Source organism: Meleagris gallopavo, chromosome 2 (genome assembly GCF_000146605.3).
Source record: "Meleagris gallopavo isolate NT-WF06-2002-E0010 breed Aviagen turkey brand Nicholas breeding stock chromosome 2, Turkey_5.1, whole genome shotgun sequence".
Lineage (NCBI taxonomy): Eukaryota > Metazoa > Chordata > Aves > Galliformes > Phasianidae > Meleagris > Meleagris gallopavo.
The window spans coordinates 14,260,659-14,285,511 of record NC_015012.2 but is presented as its reverse complement, the minus strand read 5'-3'; the positions used below and the strand labels follow the sequence as shown (position 1 = coordinate 14,285,511).

At 37.1% G+C, this 24,853-nt stretch overlaps 1 long non-coding RNA gene across 5 annotated transcripts in view; it reads left to right on the top strand.

Moving 5' to 3' along the window:
* Positions 1–2,111: 2,111 nt before the first annotated feature.
* LOC116216293 overlaps positions 2,112–24,853 on the top strand; it is a 43,436-nt gene continuing 20,694 nt past the window's right edge. For 2 of the 5 annotated variants that reach the window (XR_004158778.1, XR_004158775.1), the window contains exons 1-3: positions 2,112–2,238; positions 2,813–2,963; positions 22,853–22,926. This is a non-coding gene — a long non-coding RNA (uncharacterized LOC116216293). Of the gene's footprint in view, positions 2,239–2,812; positions 2,964–7,900; positions 8,200–22,852; positions 22,927–24,853 lie in introns of those variants that run through there. The other 3 variants (XR_004158779.1, XR_004158777.1, XR_004158780.1) reach the window with 3 other exon arrangements.

Here is a 24,853-nt window from a genome sequence, read left to right as displayed (position 1 = left end):
TCACATGAAAAGTGTTTTTTTGTGTGTGTGTATGGTTTTTTTAAATATATAAATATTTTAGTTTCTTAATCTAAATGGTACACTTATGTTCTCCTTTCTTCCTATGTCCTACATAGCTGTTTTATATACAAATTAACATTTGTGATGCCCCAAGATACCAGCTGGATGCTTTCACGTGGTAGAAGAATGTGCAGTCCTTATAGCATGGGATATTTGCAGTGTCTCCTTCATGGAAAGGAACATCCTAAATTTCTTCATGGCAGCTGTGCAACAAGCATGGAGAACGTATGGGCAAGTTGTTGTTCTTGCATTTGGTTTTGGAATTCAATGGATAATGTTGTTTCTGCTTTGCAACTCCTTGTTCTTCTATGAGGAGATCAAAGATCACAAAAAATTTGTGCTCACTTTCTGACACAGATGTACAGGGGAGGACAAAGACTCCTACTACAGAGGCAAATTACTGTGGCACTGGCGCTTATACCATCTGGAGATAGTAAATTTTTTTCCCTACACCATGAAATAAGAGATTGTTTTGAAGGAAATGATCAGTCCCCTCAATCTGGTGATTTTATTCTGTGACAGAATTTCTACTGCTGTAAAGAGTGTACAGGTGATTCTGGTACACCCCCATATCTTCCCCACACAATTTACTCTTGCACCACACTAGGACCATATTAAGGCCATCCCTTAAAAGAACCACATTTCACATTCAGTGGATGAACATAGGCAGTAATGTGTGTACACAACTATGAATCCATTGCTGCTTTTACTATTGAACCCAGAGAATTTGCAGGTTGACTATGTATTCATCAAAAATATTTGTTATGCAGTAGAGCAAGGAATGGATACGGGTACGGAGACAAAAAAAAAACAAAACCAAAACAGTGCACAAAAGCACTAACAGCACCCTCCAGCAAAAAGCATTTCAAATGTTTAAGCCACTGTACACCAGGAGGCTAGATTTCAGTTTCTATTATTGCTCAAAATGACAAAATATAGAATGAAAAAAAAAAAGAAAACAGAAAAACCTTCCACAGATGGATGCTAGCAAAAAGGACATTTTTCCCGTCAGCTATATGACCGTGCTCAAATGGGGGTTAAAGGGATGTAAGCGAGAGCAGAAGATGACTTCATTTAATGTGTTCTCTGAAATTTTCACATTAAGCAAGGGGGAACTAATGACGTCTTATTGTCAGATATATTTTTATGGACCTACAAGGCTAAATATTACTGTTTTGGAGAAGACAAAGACACTAGAAGATTCTCTGCATTAGCTAAGCTCTTGCTAATTTCAAAATGTCTATACCTAGATATACACAAAAGAAGTAAAATTTTACCAGATCTACTTAAATTTCTTAATCTAAACAAGACTTCAGCATTATGTGGACACTTCTGAGGGGATTTTATGACCTATGAACAAACTTACTTTGTCATAATGAATAGCGGGTTGTTTGATGTGTTTATTAATGCGATAGTTTCTGTAGAACTGGGAATATGTGAGTCTCTTGCTATTTATTTAGAAACGGCTGCAAAAGAAACCTCAGAAAATGTGTCATGCAAGTTCAAAAGTCAGAAAGGAAACCAAAGAACAAAAGTACAGCTTCAAAAATTTTTTAGAAAGTGAAGATCAGAATTGGTTTTAGTGCCTGAATTATATATTTTTTTTAGAATCCTTTGGAATATTAATGAAAGTTACTATAAACTAAACTTAATAATACAAAAATTAGTGAAGCTTGAATTATCTTTTTTTCCCCCTTGATCTACATGCAGTTCTGACATATATCAGCATGTAAATCTGTATGCAATACAACATTTCAAATTTCTTTTTTCACTGAGAATTGTGTCCACTAATACCTTTAGAATTACCACTAATTGACACTCCAAAATTGCCCTTGGAGACTGGAGGATGACTGTTATCTTGGTAAGCTGCTATGTTAAATAGTTTATACTATCTGATTTGTTAAATCCACATAAATTGTAGTCAGTTTTTGACATGTTTCTCAGCTTGTCATGATCACAACCTACAAACAACATGCAACATGTGTAAATATTGGTTTAATTATCTTTTTTATCCTTTTTTTTTTTTTTTTAATTTTTTTCCGGCAGCAGTTTGCAGTACGCAGACATTGATCAGCCTGAATTTGGTAGTCGTACTGAAGATAAAGGTGGATTCGTGCTTAGAGGACATTGCGGCTGCAAAATCAATAGTTGCACATATTGGATACTCTTCTGCTTAAGGTCTGAGGTAGCTCTATTTTCAGTGTTCTGCATATATTGGACATTTTGCCTTCTGCAGTATTCTGCAGCATGGGTAGAATATTCACAGATCACGAGAACTGCCTTATTCTCTCTGCAAAAAACAAAATCAGAAATCCGTGGAAAGTGTTTTTCTTAATACTGCAGTAAGCTGGTGGGTTTTGATGTAATACCATGTAGTATTCTGCAAGGTACAGAGTGCCTTTAACTTCCATCTTCTCCACCTGAGACTTAAGCATAACAATGTCATAACAGTGACACTGTCTTGAATCTAAAGTATGATTTGATTACTCCAAGAAAAGTTAGATGTTATTGTCTGTGCTGGTTGACTGTTTTATTTATTTGACAAATAGGAGAGCTATTAGTGAATTACATGAATCATCCAAAGTGTCAGTAAAACGATTTCTCGTGTCAACATTGAAATGAATATTTGATATAAAAGAATGCTAGCAAAACATCAGAAACTTTTTCTTGCTTCCCTTGCAACTGTTTTCCCTTGCAGATGAATACTGCAAGTCATTCATGACATAGAAATTTTTTAATCATCTTTTTTCAGGCGGTATTGTTAAGTCACCCAATTGGAGTAGGAAACCCAAGCAGTTCTGGGTATGAATGATGTGAGCAAACGAGAGTTAGATGCCAGTCTCGTAGGAAAACATCCACCAGACTCCCACATGTATGCCTGGCTTGAAGTTGTTGTTGCATTGGTAAGTTTTATCTTCTTATCTAGAGAAAAGAGGTAAGCGATAGAAGAGACGTAAAATAAATTATTACATGGCATTGTGATGGAAGGAATTACTCTCTGTGTCCTCTTTGTGTCAAACCTTTTCCAGTCTGTCACAGTACCGTGTGTAGATGAGATGAATTTTTAAATCATCATCCTGTTGTCTCAAGAGCAGGGACATATGCTGTTGTCTTAGTTTAATATAATAACCATCATTCAAAAAGTTTCCTCTCTCATAATTGCCAAAGATTTCTTCTAGACCGATTCTAAACCAAACAGATTACACCGAAGGCTTTGCCAAAATATACTAAAATTGATTGCTCAGATTATGGTCTAGTCTTTAAACATAAAAGAACAATAAGATACTTTTAAAGATAATCTTTAGCTCTGAGGTTCATTAATCCTCGTTTGAGGAGATTGACCACACTTAGCCCTCCATAACAATTTTGGAAATAGAAACATCACTCCATTTACTAAGAATGTGATTTTGAGGAAAATTAGAAAATATTTTTCAATATGCTAACATTAAGACACTAAAATCATTTTACTTTAAATAATAATCATATTAGCACAGCATATATTTTTTCAAATCAAGACACTAAAGATAATTCATGAGAAATGCAAACTCACATTTCACAGTGCTAATCCAGATTTGAATTTTGACTGTGCTTTTGCCACTGCTGTTTTTTCTTCTGGGAAACTGTCTTTTCTTGATGGCTTAGAGGCAGTGTGCTCTTTTATTTAAAATTTTACAATAAGATCTGAAGTTACTGGGCTTCAGGGTTGTTTTCTTTTGTTAGATGGTTCAGCCCAACAGTTTGGAAAGGAATGGTGGTAATAGGGGAGGAATTTCAGAGCTATTAAGGCATTAAGGAAATAGCTGCATCCAGAGCTCACTGATTTTCTGTCACTCACTCTAGTTTTGAGAGGCATAAATTACAAGCCACGACAGATCCAAAACAAGCCTTCATTAATTTTGCAGCAATACTGCATTTTTTATATTCTCTTCTGAATTTCTATTATTTTGATCATAAATTAAAATTGCCAAAGTAAAAATATTGATTATGTAGATCGACTTGATAGCTTTGTCTATAACGCTGTTGAAGAGTGATGGCAGGAGTGTCCAGGGTGTCCTTCCGCCATTGTTGCCCCTTATAACTTCCCTATAAAAGGTTCCATTTTTGCTCTGCTGCCCATGGGCTGTCAAACAAACACTCCTTTAGCTGTGTGACAAACTGGCAAATCAATGGCTATTTCAGAAGTAAGCAGATTAGTTTAAAGCTACTCTAAATGTTGTTGAGTTTTTTTTCCTTCACAGACATTTGTGTTTTTATACTCATTTTTCTCTGTAAAAGTCATGAACACTTTTCCCCATTTTCATGATCAGCATGTTCAAATTTCAAAACCTCTAAAAAAAAAAAAAAAGCCTAGCAGATTTTTGAATGTCTGAGAATGTTATCAGATGATTATGATGGCTGGAGAAGCTGTTTGAAATTCTCTTTGAGATCATTAGTTTTCTAAGATCTTTTTATATTTCCACCTGGGGTTAGTACTGATTTTTTTTCCACATTGCTTTTTCATCCTGGAAGTGTTCTGACTAGCATGTGTTGGAATAAAAAGAATGTTGGTATTCGTTGAGCATAGGATCACATTAATCATCATTATGATAGCGGGCTTTAGGATTTTCCCATATATCCCTTTCTTGGGGAGGTTTTCTGTAAGAAAGCCTGTTGTTAGCAGGTCATATACATGTCCACGGAAAAAGAAAATAAAATACATTATAAACTGCGAGGTCTTTTTTCATTTACCCATAAGGTTACCCTTTGCCTTCCCATTTTCTTGCTTTGCCAGTCACATGCCAAGCCCTGCAGAATAGTTAACCTCAGATAGTGATTGGTCTACTGTTTTTAAGCTGGCAAGTATCTTCTTCACAGAGTGATGCTATGCAGGCAGGAGGTACTTTTGCTTCTGCTGTGCACTTTGAGTTCTGTGGTGCCCTGTCTGGTGCTGGCATTTGTGCTGCTGCCACCCCTCCTTTAAGGCGAGATGGAAATAATTCAGGTAAGACTTTATCAGGGTAATCCTCAGTCAAGCTTTGGTGGGATAAACCTCATTGTACATAATGTTAGAGTTACCCTGGACCTGTAAAACCCAAAGATTCCTCAAGATGAGACATTTCTGGAAATTCAGAAGATATAGTCAGTGTACTCAAGTTATATGGGTCAGAGTCTCTTTAACAGGGGTGGGAAGATGCGCAGAGAAAATATGCAAGGAAGGCTAGAAGAAGCAACAGTCCTATAACCAGCATAGACAATGGGGAGCTAAGTATGAAGAGGTCAATCAGAGCAAGATCCACTACAGTCAAAGGAGAGCTCTGGCAAGACATCGAGAATAAGATAAATATTGATATTTTTCTATGAATAGAAAAGGAAGCAGGTGCTTCTAATTGTTTCACATAATGCATTCAAAACATATGCTTGATAACCGCAGAGAACATTTGCTACAGTGTTTACAGAATAATAAGCAGAACAATTAGAATAACAGCTCATTTTGTGTCCCTGGAACAGTTCCTCTATCCCCCACATCCCTGGTTTTTTTTCCTCATTCTTAAAGCCTTTTAGAATGTTCTCTTTGCATAGCATGGGCCAATTTTAAATTCCTCATCAAACTGTTTAATTCTCATTGACAAGATATATTGTATACCCCTCTGTCTGAACTGCAGATAACAGAGCCCTGATGAATTTCTGAGTTTGAACTTTAGCCTACTCCAGCTTTCTCTAAACCACCCATCATTATACTAATTTGATCCTGACAACAGCCATCTCATAATTCCGCTTGTTGGCTTCTCAGTTTCATTACTAAACTTCTCTAATCTGTATTTTAGTAAATACAGAGATGGAGGAAAGATTATTCTCAGACCAGTGTGAAGGAGCCTGGAGTGTGGTCCTGAATGCACAGACCAGGTGATCTCCAGAGGTCCCTTCCAACCCCTACGATTCTGTGAAGTAAAGACTTCAGCAGAATTCAGCTTTGGAATAAATTGGATGGAAAGAAGTTAGACACCTGAATATCACTGCAGACGTATTCTAATTCTACCTTGATTATATATTTCCTCTTGTTTGGCATAAGACACATCCAATGACACCAGAGACTTAGAGAGATTCTGGCTCTGGGCTAATTGACCAAACAAGAATTCCCACATGCCTCACTGAAATCTGATGAAGCCCTAGTATAAAAAAAGAGGTAAAAATTTGGAACTGATGTATAGGACTTCATTAGTGTGGACTTCACATTACAGAACTTCCTACTAATGTAAAGACTGAAACTGATGTAGGGCTCATGATTTATCTGTGTCTCATGCTGTAGTATAAAAGCAATTCCACTGCATTATCATAGGAGATCCCTGACACTATCTCAGGGGCTTTTGTTTATTTGCTTTTATGACTGGCCTGTACATTTGAAATATCAGTACAAATACCTGGAGATTTAGAGTATCAGCAGCTTTCTATATGGAGAGTTTAAGAAAAGCTGGATGAGAAGATAGCTAAATATCTCGACTTCATCTCTCTCTACTTTGTTTCTCTCTACTAAATGGAAAAGGGGGAAGGGATGGACAAACAGCTCAACATAGATACTTTTTAAGTTTTAAAATATCTAACTGCTGAGTAGATATTAAAATATCCTCTTAATTTTTAGATGCTGTGTTTTGCTTGTGTTTGGGGAATATTTCCACATGATAGCACTAACAAGAGCTCTGTTCCATTACAATCGTCTCAAAGGGAACTTATCAAAGAAAGGAAATTCTATCACAGATATTGTTTTTTAGACAGTATACAAAGCTATTCAATATTATGTCTGAAGTTAAAATATTACCTCCATTAGAAATCATAAAATCGTAGAATGGCTTGGGTCGGAAGGGACCTCAAAGATCATCTAGTTCCAAATCCCCTGCCACAGGCGGGATTGCTGAACACTAGATCAAGCTCAGGGCCCCGTCCAGCCTGGCCTCGTATACCTCCAGTGGTGAGACATCCACCTCCTCTCTGAGCAGACAGTTCCAGTACTTCACTACCCACCCTCTCAATGAAAAACTTCCTCCTGAAGTATCTAAATCTCCCCTTCTCCTATCACTATCCACTCATGTAAAAAGTTTATTTCCCTCCTTTTTATAATTTCCCTTTAAATGCAGGAAGACTGCAGTGAGGTCTTCCTGCAGCCTTCTCTTCTCCGTACTGAAAAAGCCCGGCTCCTTCAGCCTATCTTTGTAGGAGAGGTTCTCCAGCCTTCTTAGCATCTTCATGGCCCTCCTTTGGACCTGCTGCAACAGCTGTGCATCCTTCCTCTGCTGGGAGCCCCAGGCCTGGATGCAATGCTCCAACTGAGACTTCACAAGAGCAGAATAGAAAGGGGCAATCTCCTCTCTCTCCTGCTGGCCATGCCTCTTTTGATGCAACCCAGGGCACCGTAGGCCTTCCAGGCTGCAAGCACACACTGCTGGCTTGTGTCCAGCTTTTTGCCCATCAGAACACCCAAGTCTTTCTCAGTAGGGCTGCTCTCAGACTTCTTCTCCCAGACTTCTAATTTCTGGGATTGCTCCAACCCAAGTGCAATATCCTACACTTGGCTTTGTTGAAACTCATTAGGTTTACACGGTCCCACTTTTCAAGTTTGTCAGCGTCCCTTTGTATCGTGTCCCTTTTATTGTGTCATACTGTTATTCAAGCACTGGAATGAGCTGCCCAGGGAGACGGTGGAGTCATTGACTCTGGAGGTGTTTAAGGAACATTTGGATTTTGTGTTGAGGGACCTGGGTTTAGTGAGTACTATTGGTGATAGGTGGATGGTTGGACTGGATGATCTTGAAGGTCTTTTCCAACCTTGGTTATTCTGTGATTCTGTGTGTCAGCTGCACCACTCAGTTTGGTGTAGTCTGCAAACTTGCTGAGGGTGCACTCAATCACTTTTAAGATATTTAAGGAAACTTTTAGATTGCAGCTTGAACTGGTGATTGAGCATCTGGTGAAGGGGTGTGGCTGGCCCAGGGAGCACAGGCACAATGTTTGCACCTATGCTCCCCATGTGACCCAGAGGGGTGGATGCAGGATGGAGCCAGCGCAGGCTCAGATAAGGGCCAGCCACTGAAGAGAGAGTACCTTTTGGACCTAGACTGCTTCTTGAGAAGGAGTGCTGCGTAGCTAGAGATTTTCTTCATCAGTTGGGTGAGTTCAACTCATCTCTTTCAGAAGTCTGTTGAGATAGTATCAGAAACAAATCCAAATAATGTGGCTTTGTTCATCTATGCTAGTCTGCAAAGCTGTTGAGGAAACTGCAGAAAGAAGCTAGATTGCAGTGATTCTAGAAAAGGTTGAGCTATGGTGTGCGTGTGACTACGAGAGCTAACTGGGAACTTTAAAAGGTGTTTTTAACCATCTGAAGATAGAAATGCTCTTAAAATCTAGCTATTTTTTGTAGATACTGTGAATTGGCTGTGAATCTGCTCCCTACATTAGATGTGAGTAATCTGTGTCTGCATGGCTACTAGAGAGGAACGTGGCTGAGAAGGGCAGTCCAATCTTACACTCATAAAAAGAGTTATAGACTGCTTTTTCTTTCAGTATGAATAGAGGTAATTGAGATCTTTTTTGTTATTAAAACTTCCAAAAACCAGAAAATGAAGTTTTCAGAGACGAGTTTAAGGAAATATCACAGACAATTAAAGTTTTTAATATAAACAGGAAATACAACTGACACGTCTGTAGTGCAGTGCTGTTATGATAAGTTTGAATAAATTGTGGCAATCTTTCATTTTTCCTTCAAGCCAATTATTACAAAAAGCTGGGAAAATAGGTCATAACCTGATGAGAATGCGTGTTTGAAATGCTCATTAAATGTATCCTTTACTTTGACCTTAAGTAACATTAATGCAGTACTTCTTACAGCAGTGGACTTTTTTTTTTTCCTGTAATTTCAGCTTAGAAGAGTAAACTTTTTCTTTTATTTTGGGTATTCAGTTTAACTTATTTTAGGCAATTTTTTCTAACTTATCCTGGGTAGAGCTAAGATTCTTTGCATGGCGTGGTTATTACATTACTATCACTTACTGAAGTGAAACACTTGTTTTAATGAGTTCTCTAAGAATGTAATTTATAGTGAAGTTATTAAAATACTACCACAGTATTTTTGCAGCTAAGAAATCAGCAGCCATATTCCCACTTACCTTGTGCTGAATGTGTGTTACATCTGCAATTCTTTTGCTTTTAATTAGTGACATTCTCATACAGGAGTAAACAAGAAACCTAGAGAGAATGCGTATAGTTTATAACTTCATGCTATGTGAAATATGTATACATATGACAAGATGCATGGACTTTCTCTGTGGAGCAAATATTTGCTATTGTTGGGATGGTTAATGTTGAAAAAATAATCGAGTTTTCTTTGATGCACTGTCAGGGAGGAGTCAAAACAATTACACACGTCAAATATGCTGGGAATGTCTCTACAGTCTACAAAAACTCCTAAGTAATCTAAGTAGTATAGGTGCATGCTAAGAAATCATCCTAGTTTGATGGGAAAACGTCTGTCTTCCTTTCTAGTGTTCTCTATATGTTTGAATATGATGTGATCTTTATATAAATAGGTTGCAATAATGATCTGAAATGCTATTGCTTAAAAAGAAAGGAAGACACGTTAATCTATGTTGAACTTCTCTATTGGCTTTTCTGTTCAGGGTTTTTGTAAGATGTACTAAGTGGCTGTTGTGGCTCAAGGATTTGCATCAGAATAAGTATGCTTGTTTGAAACTTCTTTATTCCATATATTTTTTCTTTTACATTCCCTAAAATCTAGTCTGGTTGAAGTGATTCTTTATTTGAATTTTCCAGCTGACTGCTCATTTTCAACTCAAAACATAACCAAGTACTTGCTGTTCATGGCAGAGTACCATCTTTGTGTAAAATACTTCATTTACAAATAGAAACCTGACTTGGCAGATCAGATCAAAAAAGCAAATATACCCTGCACTCAGGTCTGCTCTGCTATTGGAAATTGGTGGGTGGAAGACTTACAATGTTCCAAATAAAGCAGAATTCTGGTTATTTTGCAATCCATTTTGACTGGGTTTTCCTCTAGCTCTTTTCCCCTGCATCACTAACCAAATGTAGAGAATTGCATGTCTCAGGTTATATGCATTCTGTTAGTTCTCTAGCACTGCTGTTTCTTTCTAAAGTGCAGGTAAAAAGCAAGAGAAATTCAACTGTGCTTGAAGAAGCATTTTAAGCCAAATGATTGTAATATACCAAACTTAGTTGTTGTTTGGAGGGAATGCAGGACTAACTGGAAAAAGCTTTGTTTGGGATCTGGAAACAGAATGGAACAGGTGCATTTTTATGATGTTTAAAACCTGCAAATTATTCCTGTTGCAAAAGGGAAAGTACCTTACTAGACTGTTCCGTGGTGAGAAAGCAATGGTATTCACCCAGTGCTGTAGGAGTTAGAGTTTACCCAGCAAGAATAACACCACAGAATATCCCAAGCTGGAAGGGATGCACAGTGATCCTATAATCCAACTCCAGGCTCCATGCAGCACCACCAAAAACCCAAGCTGTGTTTCTGAGAGAGGTGTCCAAACTTCCTGTGAGCTCTGGCAGCTCAGGGCTGTACCCACTCCCCTGGAGAACCTGTTCCATGCCCACTGCCCACTTTTTTAACAGCTGACCTCACCCTCCCCGATCCGTCTCTGTGCTGTTTCCTCAGGTCCTGTTGCAGAACCACACTAGTGACCAGGCCACCAGACTGATGCAGTCTTATTTATTATAACCCTTTATATTTTGTCTAGTTGGATGTTTTATCCAGTAGGATACTGAGAGAGACAGTATTGATGATTTTGCTGAAATCCAGAAAGATTAGATCAACTAGCTTTTCTTAGCCAAATAGGTAGGTAACCTTGTCATAAAAGGAGATTGAATTGGTTAAACAGAACTTAACCCTCCTGAACTTGTGTTGGCTGTGACCAGTTATTTCATTGTCTTCCAGGTGTTTTTCAGTAGCTTGCAGAAAATTCTTCTCTGTAATTTTACCAGGTGCTGGAGTGAATTCTTCTCTGTAATTTTACCAGGTGCTGGAGTGAGACTGACAGGCCTATAATTACCAGGGTTGTAAGTACTGTTGAGCAGCCAGCTGGAGCCAGGCTTTGCCAAGTCAGAACAGATCTTGAAAGTAGTTACTATGTCAGTACAAGACTCTCTCGCCTTCTGCTTTTTTTTTTTTTTTTCTTCTGGATTTATCTGGTAGTTATAGAAATCACCACTTAGTATTTCATCTTGATATACTTTTGTTTTCCTTGTTATCAAGTAATAGAATCATAAAACAGTTGGAAGGGAAATACTGAATGTCATCTGCTCCATGCTGCTGCTCAGGCAGTACCACTGAGTGCTGATTGCTCAGAACTATGATGAGATGGCTTCTAAGTTTCTCTAAGGGTGGACATTCCATGATATGTCTGGCCGACTTGGTCACACTCACAGTAGAAGAAAGTGTTTCCTGATGTTCAGGTGAGTACTAACTGAAACAAAGGAAGTTCCATTATCTCGTGATGTCAAGTGTTGAACATATTGCTTTTGCAAGTAGAAGTGAAAATATGGCCTCTGCTACATCTCTGATCTCTAGAATAAGAACAAAAGTACTATCTTTTCACCTGAAATGTGGTAGTTGAGGAAAATATCTGCATTTTGTTGTCAAATGTTGGGTAATTTACATGTGTTTGTCCACTGGAAGTACTAGTGATATGTTCTTATATTTAAAAACAACAAAAAAAACCTTTTCCATTAAGCTTAGTTTTTTCTTCAATCCAGTAGAAACAGAGATCGAAATAGGTTTTTTCTTCTTATTTGGGAGACTAACACTTCTGCACATCGTGCAGCCTCTTCCTTTCCAGAGAGGGTATTTTCAATTTATGCTACACCAACTCCTGTAGCATTGTACTAATTCCTACTAGCATATTCCTAAGAGTGGTAAACTAATATCATATGGTTATTTGGTGTATATATCATAAAGTTGCAACAGAGAACTCCTTGCTTTCTGTCTTTATATATTTTTCTTCACGTTTCATGTAAAACCACCTCTAATTTTCCAGTCTCCATCAGCAATTTCCAGTATACAAAGGTGTGTTGTGTAGTTGATGTAGCCTTGAGTAGAATTGGCTTAATGTCAATTCCAAATTTATTTCTCCTTGTACCTCTCTCTGAGGCAGGTATCTGCAGAGGACAGAAGGATTTTTAACACTATATTTTAGGATCTTGGTTCTGCTTTGTTAACTCCAAAGATGTGTGATATATGACAAAGACTGAAAGCCATTAGAGCCCCACATTCAGTTGACAGTACCATTTTATACAATAGTATATTGCCAGCATGTTATCTTTTAGGAGAGTAGGAAGCATCATTGATTTTTAACTTGATTTTTCTTTTGTTCACCGAGCAAATAGGCATTGTAAAAATACCTCTCAGCTTTTTCCCTGATTATTTAATTTTATAGATTTAGGCCCAAAATAAATCTCGTTCTGAAGAACGGATTCAGAGCCACTATGTAAGTTTAACTGTTTAAGAACTTTTTCTGTACTTTAATTAAAAATAAAAAAAAAAAAGTTAAAAAAGCCATATTCTGATGCTATTGAAGTGTCTTATATAGTGGTATTTCACTACTTTATGGAAACAGTAGAATGTAACTCACTAGTATCATTTTCATTTGTCCCACATCTGCCATCCCTCTCTCTGCTAAGTTTTTATGCTATTAAAACTCCCATTCCTATCGCAGTTGCCATCAGAAGAGAAATGTAGAGGATTAAGTAACTCATAGGTAAGGCATAGATGGACCGACTGAATTAAAAAAAAGTAAATAAATCTAAATTTGAATTAAACTTGATATTTTTAAAACTTTAATTTGTAAAATTGTAAATTTCAAGCAAGAAGACCTTAAGTGATACTGATCTTGCAAAATCTCATGGGTTAAAGGAGCATGACTGAGTCTTTCATTCCTCTGTGACATGGCTGTACTAAACACAGGGCATGCAAAAAATGCCGTAGTGGTTCCGTTGCCTGTAGCTGTTACACTTACTCTTGAACATAAATCTAACATAGGAAAAATGATGAGAGACTTTCTATGAAGTCAAGAGAAACATATAACTTAAATTAAGCCTGAGATTCAGTGAAATTTTGCAATTGTAGTTATTTTTCATATCTTAGTTTTATTTTTGGTATCTGTGAAATTGTTCATCTGTAATCTGACAGCAGTACAGCAGAAGGGAAGGATGGTATGCACATCTGCTTCACCTGTGGTAGTCCTAACACATAGAAGTAGCTGAGACTGCATATAGGAAGAGGATGCCTGAATTCAGTTTATACAAAAGCTGAAACTTCATAGAAGGATTCAGCCTCAAATCCTAATCTCAGTTGTGTCTATTTGTATAAAGGTGAATGTCATCAAGGCACTTCCCACTTTGTCATTGACGCTGGTTTTAATTGTGTGTATTTTCAGCATTTGTTAATTAATAGCAGCTCAAAAGCATGGTGTGAGGACTTGAAAATGCTTATCTCATTCTAGAAGTCTTTAAAATGAATTATGACTACTACGACAAACCACCATAAATTATGGTCTTTCATACATTTGGGAAGACTGGCACTGTGCTCAGAGGCAGGCATAGAAAAAGTCTCTCTAACTGAAGTTGTCGGTAATAGTCAGTTTAACCTGCTGTTCTTCAGTTGCCTTAGCATGAGGTCTGTTTTAGGAAAGTCTTATTAATTGTTCTACAGAACACCAAGCTGGGTGGTAGCCTCTACCTCATGCAGCTGCTCCCTTAGAGTGAGACTGCAGTGACATTTGGAAAACTGAGCAGCTAATTTAGAATGGATAAAATGTACTGAAAGCAAATCAGGACAAACAAGTGTAATGAAGACTGATTGATTGATGCTATTAATAGTGTGTCTATTTTGTCCATTTGTTTTTTGTCCAGAGGCTGTGATAATTCTACAGTTTGCTTAGTTGCTTTACTATTTAATGCTAGATCACTTTAAAGAATAGATTGATCTATTGATATTTATAACAAAACAAGCACTAAAATACCCTGCTTGGCTAGGTAAGGTTTTTCCAGCTCTCTAGAGGTCTCTGAGCATATTGTTAAGAGAAAGGAAACTGATGAATATTTCCTTCTTAGATCTTTTTAAGCCCTGGACTCCATCCTGTTTTTTCTTTCCATCTGCTTTGTGGGTCTAGCCCTTTTCTCAGTTGCTTTTCTTCCAAGTACCAAAGTTCCACTAAATCCTACTTGAAATGCTCTGAATTGGCTGAATATCGCAGGCATCACTTACACCATTGGCATTAACCTCACGTTCCTTTAAGAACATGAAATAGAAACTAAGCATAGAGCCTATGAAGTCAGGCAATCTTGTCTCCTTGTAGAATAACGTAGATTTTCATCCAGTTATTTTTGTATTGAGCACAGATTAGTCTGTTTACGTGGTGTCTAGGTTTTCAGACAAGGTACCTTGTTCTTATCAAGAGTTTAAATGTGGAGCAGATTCTTTTATTTGCTGCCAGTGGTTAACCATCCTTGCTTCCAGTTTGTAATGTCTCTTCTGAAATTGTCTGAGAATTCAGGATGCTGGTTCTTCTGTAGCTGGCAGATCCTCTCAGCATAACTGTGTGTAAGATCGTATATCATCTCTGAATTGTCTTTTGAGCTGATTGTAACTAAATCTACTAAGACCCTCTTTACCTAGCCTTTTTCCCCAGCCCAAAGGTCTTTTAGTTCTCAGTGTTTCTTCTTTAATGTCTTCCTATAGAATGTTTGTAAGAGATTATTCTTTTATGTTATTATCTCAGTGCTTGCTGGGGACACAGATGAACAAGTCCAAGCAGGTCCTGGACAAGAGTTGCAAAATCCTTTGGACGGATTTGAACCGTTGTTTCTTAATCTCATGCTGGGTATATACATATTAAAAGAATCTACTCTCCCTCCTATGAATTGGAGCAAGACAATGTTTAAAATGAAAACATATTTTAAAAGGAAGTTCAAGTTCCGTTCTCGTGCTATGCTATGGAACTCTCTAGCCTGCTGTTCTGTCTTGAGCTGCACAAGATTCCTGTTATTCCTCTCAACCTGAGGGCCGCCTTGCAAACTGATTTCCAGTTTCTGTCTTCTGTGATTCTTACACTTCTTACATAGTAGAGCAGCGGACAGCAATATGTAGAGGAGAAGGTGCTTGGATTAAGTTATTGATGAGAAAGAGAAGATAAAGAAAGAACTAATGTGGCATAATCATGTGCATCTATCCCAGTGGCAGATTACTAGAGGCTCAGGAAGCAGCAGTATGGTAAGTTAACTCCATGAAATGATCTTCTGAGGTTTTTCATCTATTAGCAAATACATTCCTCAACCAGTTCTACTGAAGGTATATTTACTGAGTCTCTGGAAATGCTGCTCAGGAAAGAAAAAGCAAAACAGTGGAGCTCTGAGATGGAAGAAATCAGTTTAAGTGAGCCACTCTGTATGTTATTTCTGCATACTGTAGACTGATCCTGGTAGTGCATGTTTGGAGTTTTGCGTGTGGTTTTTATTCAGGATATTTTATTCAGGCATTGAGTTTTGGTATAAATCAGCTTTACATTGCTGTTTTATGTGAAAGCACCTCTGAGGTCACGCTTTTGGAAAGTTTTACATTGTGGCACTATTGTAAAGTTTGTTTGTTTGTTTTCAAGGAATACATTATGAAGCACCAAGGTATTTTAAGAAGTGTCTAAGGGGTCAGAGCTGTTGGTTATTCCTCAGAAAAGTTGTATGCACAGATGAGCCAAATTTTCTGAGCGTAAGACATTAAACTTCTGGATTCACTAATCTAATTTAGTCCTTTCTTTACATTGTGGAGGATAGCCTGAATTCTCCTGTAGCTACCAAGATACCTTGGACAACTGGTTAATTCTTTCTGTGGTTGTATGGAGCTGTTCACAGAACAAAAAGCACCTGAAGTTCTCATCCCAGTGCTGTCAGTGCACTGGTTGCACTGGTGTTTCTATGCAACACGTTGCTGCAATACTCGTCTTTTTTTTTTTATGGCTAAAGAACACCAATTTCTTTTTTCTATTCTGCTTAAAACCAAGAAACTTAAATGTAGTGTGTGTATCTTTTAAGAGGTTATATTTGTCATCCACTTTATTACTAGGCTTATTCAAAAAATGCTTAGATTTTCTTACTCTTCAAAGAATTGACCATTCTCAAACCTTTAATAAGTTTGAATATTACTGGATGGGCTGCTGTAAGTACAGAATTTGTAGTTCTTTCTTACTGAGATGTTGATACCATAGGAACACTTTATCATTTTGCTCTTCCAGCATGGACTTCTTTCTTGGTTGGTTTGTTTTGCTTTCAAAGTGTTTTAATTTACTAACAGTTTAACTGGTTAGTGTAACAAAACCTCACTTCTGTTTTATTCGCTGCCTCCTATAAATATCATAGGCTGAAGGAAAACTTCTTTTCAAAGGCTCATTGACAGTGGAGATTAAAAGCAACCAAAAAATACAGATATTTCTTGGTACAGAGATATGTTTGAACACATGGAATAGAAAGGCTCATGGAAAACTAGATAGGTAAATTATTTAGTTTCCATCAGCCCCGCAGATATATCTGAATTTTACAAGTTTCTCTGTAGTCTGTCAGTATTCTTGCACATTTTTATTTCCTATCAGTACTGTGTTTTCACTGTCATAAATCAAGGGCATGCACTGTTGTGTGTCAGAAAAACCCTAGTGTAACAGGGTATGCGCCACTATCACTTGAGAAAGTAGAGATTCATGACAGAAAGCTTGTTTCAAAGGCTGTTGGGTTAAAAATGAATTGATAATGAAGAAAAAAAGAAAATACCTTGTGCTTTAGAAAGTACACACTGCAGATGTTCCTGTTCAAGTTGCAGAATGATGGAAATGTGAAAGTAGGTAGAATTTGCAAAGGAGACCAGTGACTTCATGTACTATCTTTCAGTTCGTTTAATGTAACAAGACTAAGACGGTTTAGGTCTATTGGCACAATTGCACAGTAATTGCAAGCAGATGTGTGCTTTTTCTTTTTTTTTAAATGTATTTTAATAATATACATCCAAAATGATGTATATATTTAGTGTGAATCAAAACACTTTCCATTGCACTGACCTTAAAGCACTCTTCTGCGTATCAGTTGAAAATTATCTGCTATGTCCAGCGTCTCTCTGCTTCTGCTTAGCTCTTTTCTTTAGACTGCATGAAGGTTGGTCTCATTGTCTTGTGTTGGAAAGGAATTCCACTGATGGTGTGGTACTTAATACTACAAAGATATGTAAGATCATCATAAAGGGTGCGTCTGATCAATAAGCTGTCAGGGAAACTCTAGAAGCTGCCTACATTCTGGAGGCATCCTTCATGCAGTGTCAAAGCATCTCAAAACCAAAAGTACAAGTGTCTCAAAACCAGAAGGGTTATAGCATCCCTCTCAATCAAATTAAGATGCTTCTGGTTTCACTTTCTTGTTGGAGCTGTTGATTCTGCAAGTAGCTCAATATAGAGCTTCTTAATGGAACACAAAATAACAACAGCACTGTTTCCTTTTATCTTCAGGCCAAAGCTTCTGTCCACCTTGGAAAATATACTTCCTTCTGCTTAGCATTTTTTTCGATGTCCTAAGATAATTGAAGCATGCTACTACTCTCTACAGAGCTGCTTTTGTTTAATTTCAGTCCTTGATGTCTGGGCTTTGGGAAGTTCCAAGCATTTTAGTCTCAGTCTCCCTTTGTAAATGTGCAGTGCTTGTAGGTGCGCTGAAATTACAGCATTTTGCCTCTTGTTATTTGCCACCTTTTCTTAATGTAATTCTAGTAAAAGTTTGAATTGCAGAAATCGACACTGTCACTGTTAATGCTCTCAGGAAAAAAAAAGTCTGAAGGGGTTGTTAAGGTCCTGGTTGCTTGTAAACCATAAAGGAAATGCAGCTTTGTGGAGACTGAAGAACTGAGTCAAAACAGTTTTCTTTTCCAGACTTAGTGTTCTGATATTTTGTTGCTTGTATAAAATGTTAGTGCACAATCTTTGTGCGTGTATTGCAAAATAAATGAGTACTTATTAACTGGTCACCTTAGCAATAATAGAAATTTCTTTAATTGTGTAAAACGAAGGTGTGGGATAACGCACTTAGTGTAAGGCAAATAAAATCTAGAGTTGGAGGGTCTACTCTTAAAGTGAGCATACTCTGATTGGTGTTGTTTTATGTCTGTAAAGGAGTGCGTGTTAACATCTGCACGCATGTAGTGGATTCATAGTGAGTAGAGGTACTTAAAAATTGAATTAGCAAACTGCTCTAGTATTTTATATGCTTCACTTCCAACTTTAATGGTGTAAGATTTTCCTTTTAACTCAGTGTTATGCATTCTAGTAAAGTCTAGATTCAGCATGCGTACCATGTAAACCACTCAAAAGAGGAAAAACATAAAACTCTCACAAGAGCTTTCCCCAGAAATGAAGATTTGGAACGAAATTAAACCTTGTGTAAAATTATCAATCTTGCACAAACATATTTGTATATTTCTGCATTATGTTCTGTACTCAAGGATGCAGACCCTTCACAAAAGTAACCAGGCTGGAAAATGTGGTCACAGTGTTGTCAGCTTTATTTATACTGAAACTGAGCCTTAGTGGCTCCATTCAGGTAGCAGTAGGCAATAATATAGTCTAACTACAATGCAGCTATAGCCATCGGCTGTGAGTTTTATGCATGCTGAAAGATATTATTTTTCACACGATGTGACGTTTGATAGAGTGTATTGTACCTCTCTGGGAGGAAAAATAAATTTTATATATGAAATTACAAATCCCTAGCATTTAATTTAAACTTTAATGAAGTCCAATAAAGAACAGAGAATATAGAGCTCTTTAAGCCATTTCTCTGTGCATGTGGAAGAGTAGAAATAAATAGGCCTTTACTCTGTCTCTGTATTTTAGTTATTTAATAAAGTTTCCATAAGTCAAATTGTATAAAGAAAAAAAAACTTATTTTGGAATATGATGGCAAAGTTTCAAAACACAGCTGTACAAGTTAGATCAGAGGAGTTGTGTGGGTTTTTTTTTTGTTTTGTTTTGTTTTTTGTTGTTGTTGTTTGTTTTTGTTTTTTAATGCGTAAGCTGAGTAGAAAGAACATACAGATGAATTATTGCTGATAGGCAAATGGCTCAGCTTGTGAAAAAGGTAAATGCAGCATTGTCCTCACTGGAAAGCACTGTAAGAATATTTGCAGGTAAACAACATGTGCTTTATGAGTTTACTGGAGTAGATAATGACTCTTTAGTAGCAATGAATCTCCTGATATGACAGACTTAAATATTAGAGCATGTCCTAGTTTATATAAGAAGCTGGTTCAGAGCCCTGTGGCTTTGAACCTGTGACGCATTCCCATGGAAAATGTTTCAAGCTGTTGTAAATGGGCTTTGCCATTGGTGTCCTTTGCTGTCATTACACCTGGAAGCGTCATTGTCCTTTAGAAAGTATCCAGACTCAGCTGATGAGAAACACGAAGAATTAGAAAGGAAAACGATCAAAAAGAGGTGGTATTTCACAGGCTTTGGAAGAGATCTATTACTTTCCCAGGCTTTGTGAAATTTGGTGTTTATACTATTCAAATTAATATTACTAAATTTTTAGGCAAAGGAGAAATATTGTATGGGGTGATATCTATTTCTTGGGCATTTTGATTTCAACATTCATAAAAGCTGTGGAAAATGCTGTGAAAGATTGAATATATTCTACATTTCATTTTTCTATATGCAGTTTACATAGGAGCTATTCCTTTGTAACCCTTAACAATGAAGGGACTGGCTTATTAGATGAGAGGAGACCTGTGGGCTTATGTATTTTCTAACTAACTTTTGACATCGTATTCTGTACAATTACAAAGAAGCTGAGGAGTTGCAGACTGGATGAGCAGACTGTGAGGTGGACTGAAAGCTGTCTGAATGACCAGGAAGGTGGCAATCGGTGTCATGAAATCTAGTTGGAGGCCAGCAATCAGTGGTGCAGTCAAAGGGATGAGAGTGTCCAAAAGTTCACTTATACAGATTGTTTGGCTGTGTACCCTCTCAAGTCTGCAGATGACCCAAAAATTAGAGCCATGACTGGTATGCCAGAGGGTCGTGCTACTGTACAAAGGGACCTCAATAGACTAGAGAGGTAGGCTGACAGAACCCACATGTAGTTCAACAAGAAGAAGTGTGAAGTTCTGTACTGAAGGTGGAAAAATCTGCAAGAACAAGTGCACCTAGCTGGAAAGCAGCTTGGCAGAAAAGGTTGTCAGTGTCCTTGTTGGGATCAAGTTGACCATCAAGTGGCATGCACTCTTGCAATTAAAAAAAGGCATCCTGGGCTGCACTGGAAGGAGTATGCCAACAGATTAAGGGATGTGGTTCTTCCTAGCTCCTCAGCACTGGTGAGGCAAGGCTAATGAAGAGACTGAATTGTCAGATGTTTTAGAGCTGGATCTGAACTGGACAAGAAAAAGTTCAGAGGGTGAATCTCATCAGTGTGTACAAATAGCTGAAGTGAGGGTGTTTAAAAATAATGATAAAATAGAAGGCCATATTTCAGAATGTGACAGCGACCGAGGCCTGGACAAGGCTGTCTAGAGAGGCTGTGGAGTCTCCACCCTTGGAGATACTCAGAAGCTACCTCTGTGTGGGCGATCAAATCTAAATAGTCTAAATTGCAGAGGGTGGTTGACCAGATGACTCCCAGAGGTCCCTTCTGTGTCTTTCTGTGATTCTGGAGTGAAAAATTTCACTAAAACTTGTCTACTGCTGTTCGACATTAATTGCAGGGAAGGTATAAAAATAATGTCTTAAAAGTTATATAAGCTCCAAATTTGCTCACAGCATTTCAGCTGATGTCAGGCAGAGTCAGACTCAGGTACAAAAATCCACAGGAAGAGGCTGGCATGGAAGCAAGTCTGTATTTTCATATCGCTGTCTCTTTAAAAAGCTCAGCATTTGCTTTGAATTTCATGTAAGGTTTCATTCTGTATTCCATTAAAATGCTGATAATTACGATTGTAACTTCCATGGTTCATAAACAGAATACTGCAGCCTAATGCTCGAAAAATATTTTCTGTATGGTGAGAGAAGTCCAAAAGGATGATATAATAACAGCTATGAGACTCTTTACCATGAGAAATCTCTTAGATTCACTGCAATAGTCTGGGAAATAAAAATAAAAGATTTTTCTGTTTTTTTCAGGGGAATAATAAAAGGACAGTACATTTAGATCTCAACAAACAAAGTTATCTGATTTTTGAGTTTTTAACTTCCTTTGAAGTAATTAGGAAATTCTGCTGTGTCTGTAATGAATAATTACTATAACAATAATTATAGTCTAGATTCATTCGTTTTTAGGTGTGGTAAGGAGAAATGTATTTAGAAACCAGCCACAAGACAGTAAAATTGATTTCTGGTTTATCTGGTACAGCTCTGTGTCTCTCACTGAACTGGGTAATAATTGATTGCTTGAAGCCTTGTAGTAGTAGTTAAAAATTGATAAATGTTAAAGTAGGAACAGTGTTTTATAGGTTCTCAAGAATTGTGGAGCCTCCATATTTCTTTCTCATCACCAGCTCTAGATCATGAGGGAAATTTAAAAGACATCTTAGTAAATTACATTCAGTGGTTCTGAGGCCTTTCATTGCAAGAAGCAAAACAAAACCTTTAGTAACACAACACAGATTAGTAATGTATGAAGTCAGGTGAGCTTTTTATAGTTCAGCATATGGTTTTAGATTAGCTGATGTGACTACATTAAAAACAACCAAGCCATCTATGTCCATAGCCATAATTTCTCAAGTCAGTGTCTGCAAAGTTTATTGGTATTGGTAGCTAAGATGTCATCTCATGACATAAACGATTGTAAAAGTTAACAAATTTAGCTTCTTTTTAATAAAGAAATTCCAAAATATTTTAATAATGTGAATTTATTTTATTGCAGGAAGTTGACTTTCTAAACCAAATGACTGTTCACTGTTACACTGGGGAAAACTTTAACATCTTTATTAAAATATAGGGAGCAAGATCTTTCCTCACTTCCTTCCTGATGCTCCACATATCATTAGCAAAGAAAGTCTAAAAGTTACTCAGGTGTTCATTTTAGATGCCTATCTAGGCTTTCATCTTAATATACAATAACGTCACATTGGGGAGAGATGAAATTGTTATTTTAGATACTTATGGGTCTCCTATTTTAGGGGTCCCACTCTGATAGTTTATGCAAAGAATAGCATTTAAATGGCTTACATTAATTCTCGTCACGCAGGAAATCTAGGATAACAATGCAGTCGTGTACAACATAGTTTATAATTGTGAGCTAAATAACATAGTTTATTTGAACAGCAAATGTGATTGAATTGCAGATCTTTAAGGTAGTTTACCAGCATAAAATTCTGAGACAAACATTAGAATTTACTTTAATTTCTTGTGTTCAGACTATATAAGAAACTAATCACAATTAACTACTTGTTTTACAATTGTTGGATATATATACCTGGGTACAAATAATTGCAGCATGATTGATTTTTTCATATCAGATTACTAAACACATATTTTGGTTTCATAGTTATGCTTCAGTGAAATAAAAAGCAGTAACTGAAAAAGATAAATAGCAAATTACACTCCTTGTTCCTTAAATGAATAGGAAACACAGCAGGCTGTGTATAGCCCAGACCATGTCTTTTAGTTCTTCTGCTAAACTTTGAGGTAGGGCTCCAATTATTTATTTGCAGACTACTTTGCTTAGCGAACAAAACCACATTAAACTGTTTCTGTGAATTCAGCAGGTTGGTACTTCAGCATTGCCCGCAACATCTGTGATCAAACTGCAGTTTTCATTTGCAGATTGCTGAGAAAGGTAATAAACTATTTTGTTGTTTGTTTATTCATAAAACCTTTGGTTTTTAAGGCTGCAGGCTTATGCTGATTTTTTTTGTTTGTTTGTTTGTTTGTTTTTTCCTGAATCAGGGCACCTCCTGCATGACATGGACCATAACATTTCACATTGCAATGTTATTAGCAAACCCAGTTGTCTCAGGAAGACCGCAGAATATAGATATTTTTTCTTATCAGTATTATTAACGTTCTGTGTAAGTCACTCTAAAAGTAATTCCTTGTATTTATTTCAGTGGAAACTACAACAGATAGAAAGACCGCAATAACACTATTAGAACAAATTCTCAGCTACAAAACACAGTCACCACCGATAGCTGTGCGTTTTTGCCTGTGGTGAACAAGAGCTTGCGTGCCGTGCTCAGGGAAATCTGTATGGCTGTCCAGAACATGTCTTACCTTTCATGTCACTGTCACCCCTGGTGACGTGTACCACCCATTGCTCATATCCATTGTTTGTTCTTGGGTTTTCCTAAGTGGTTAGGAAGTGTTGGTGGGGGCTGTTTTTTTTCCTTTATCTGGGAATTCAATCACATCCCTTGGTTCCATACACACTTCAGTGTTAGACACTATTTTGTCAGACTGCCCCTCTACTTCCATCTGTTGCACAGCAACAAAATGTAATGGAATACCAGTAGGACGATTCAGCCTGTACTGCCATCCCACCAATGTTTACCTCTGACGCTGTGGGCCAGCATAGTAAAATAAGAGGCGTTACTTTCAGAGAACACATCCAGAACATCAATTAATGTGGTGAAGATTTAAAATGGAGTTACAAATAAGATTAAGTCATTCTTTAGCAATAGTTGTCCTTCCTCTTTTTCTTTAAAATTAATTTATCTATTGCCCTGAGGGAAGCTAGAGAGGAACAGGTAAATACAGCCACACTCTGAAGTAGCTGTTTTCTCACTGAATCACGAGGCACTACATAAACACTAATTAGCATGTCTCTGGGGATCTGAAATATATATAAATATATATATAAAATATACAAATATATATATTTATATAATATATATATATTTGCACCTGTTTCTTATTTTCCTCCCTTGCAATTCCAAACTTTTCTGTAATTTCATCTGGAGCACCATCTGAGCTGAGAAGCCTGCAAGGTTCCTAGCTTTCTCCTTAGCCTGCTCACATGCAAACTTTTCTAATCTAATTAGCATAAAAAACTGTATTCTCTGCATACAGATAAGTATTTGTGTGGTTTTCATCAGCTTGAGCTAAGAGAAGCGTGATAATATAATCTGAAGTTAGCTAGACTTCAAGGTATTGCGATGACTTGCCTCTGGGAATTTCTTTCTTCAGTGAGCATTGCCTTTAAAAATACATAATACACAGGCTTCTCTCCAAAGGGCCAGGCTTTTCCTCTTGTCCATAACAGCTACAGTATGGATGCTGTGAGGTAGAATGTATAACTTCTTTGATCCTTTCTTGCGCTATTAAGACATTTATTTAAGCATTTATTTAAGCTTTTAAAGAGCAATTTCTTTAAAAAGAACTGGAATTATTAAAAAAAAAAAGTATTTTGCCCATATCATTAAGTTATTGTAAACAATGAGTTATGCTAGTATAATGTGGCTCAAATTAAAATCTAAAGACCCTTCTGAAAGAATAACAGAAAACTGCCAGTTTTTACATAAAGATTTGGCTTATATCTTTATCCAAAAAGAAACATGATGAGTCATCGTGTTCACACAGTGTTTTCCTTAAACATTTTCTATTTCCGCCTGGTCCAGATCACTCCTGAAACGAAAATATATTGTCATTTTATTATAAAGTATCATCGTATAATATGACAGCATCTTTCATTATGGAATCTAATTTTTTTTCTATTGAATTTAAATTGCTTTTCCTTACTCATTACATGTCTTTGCTGTAATTCTCAT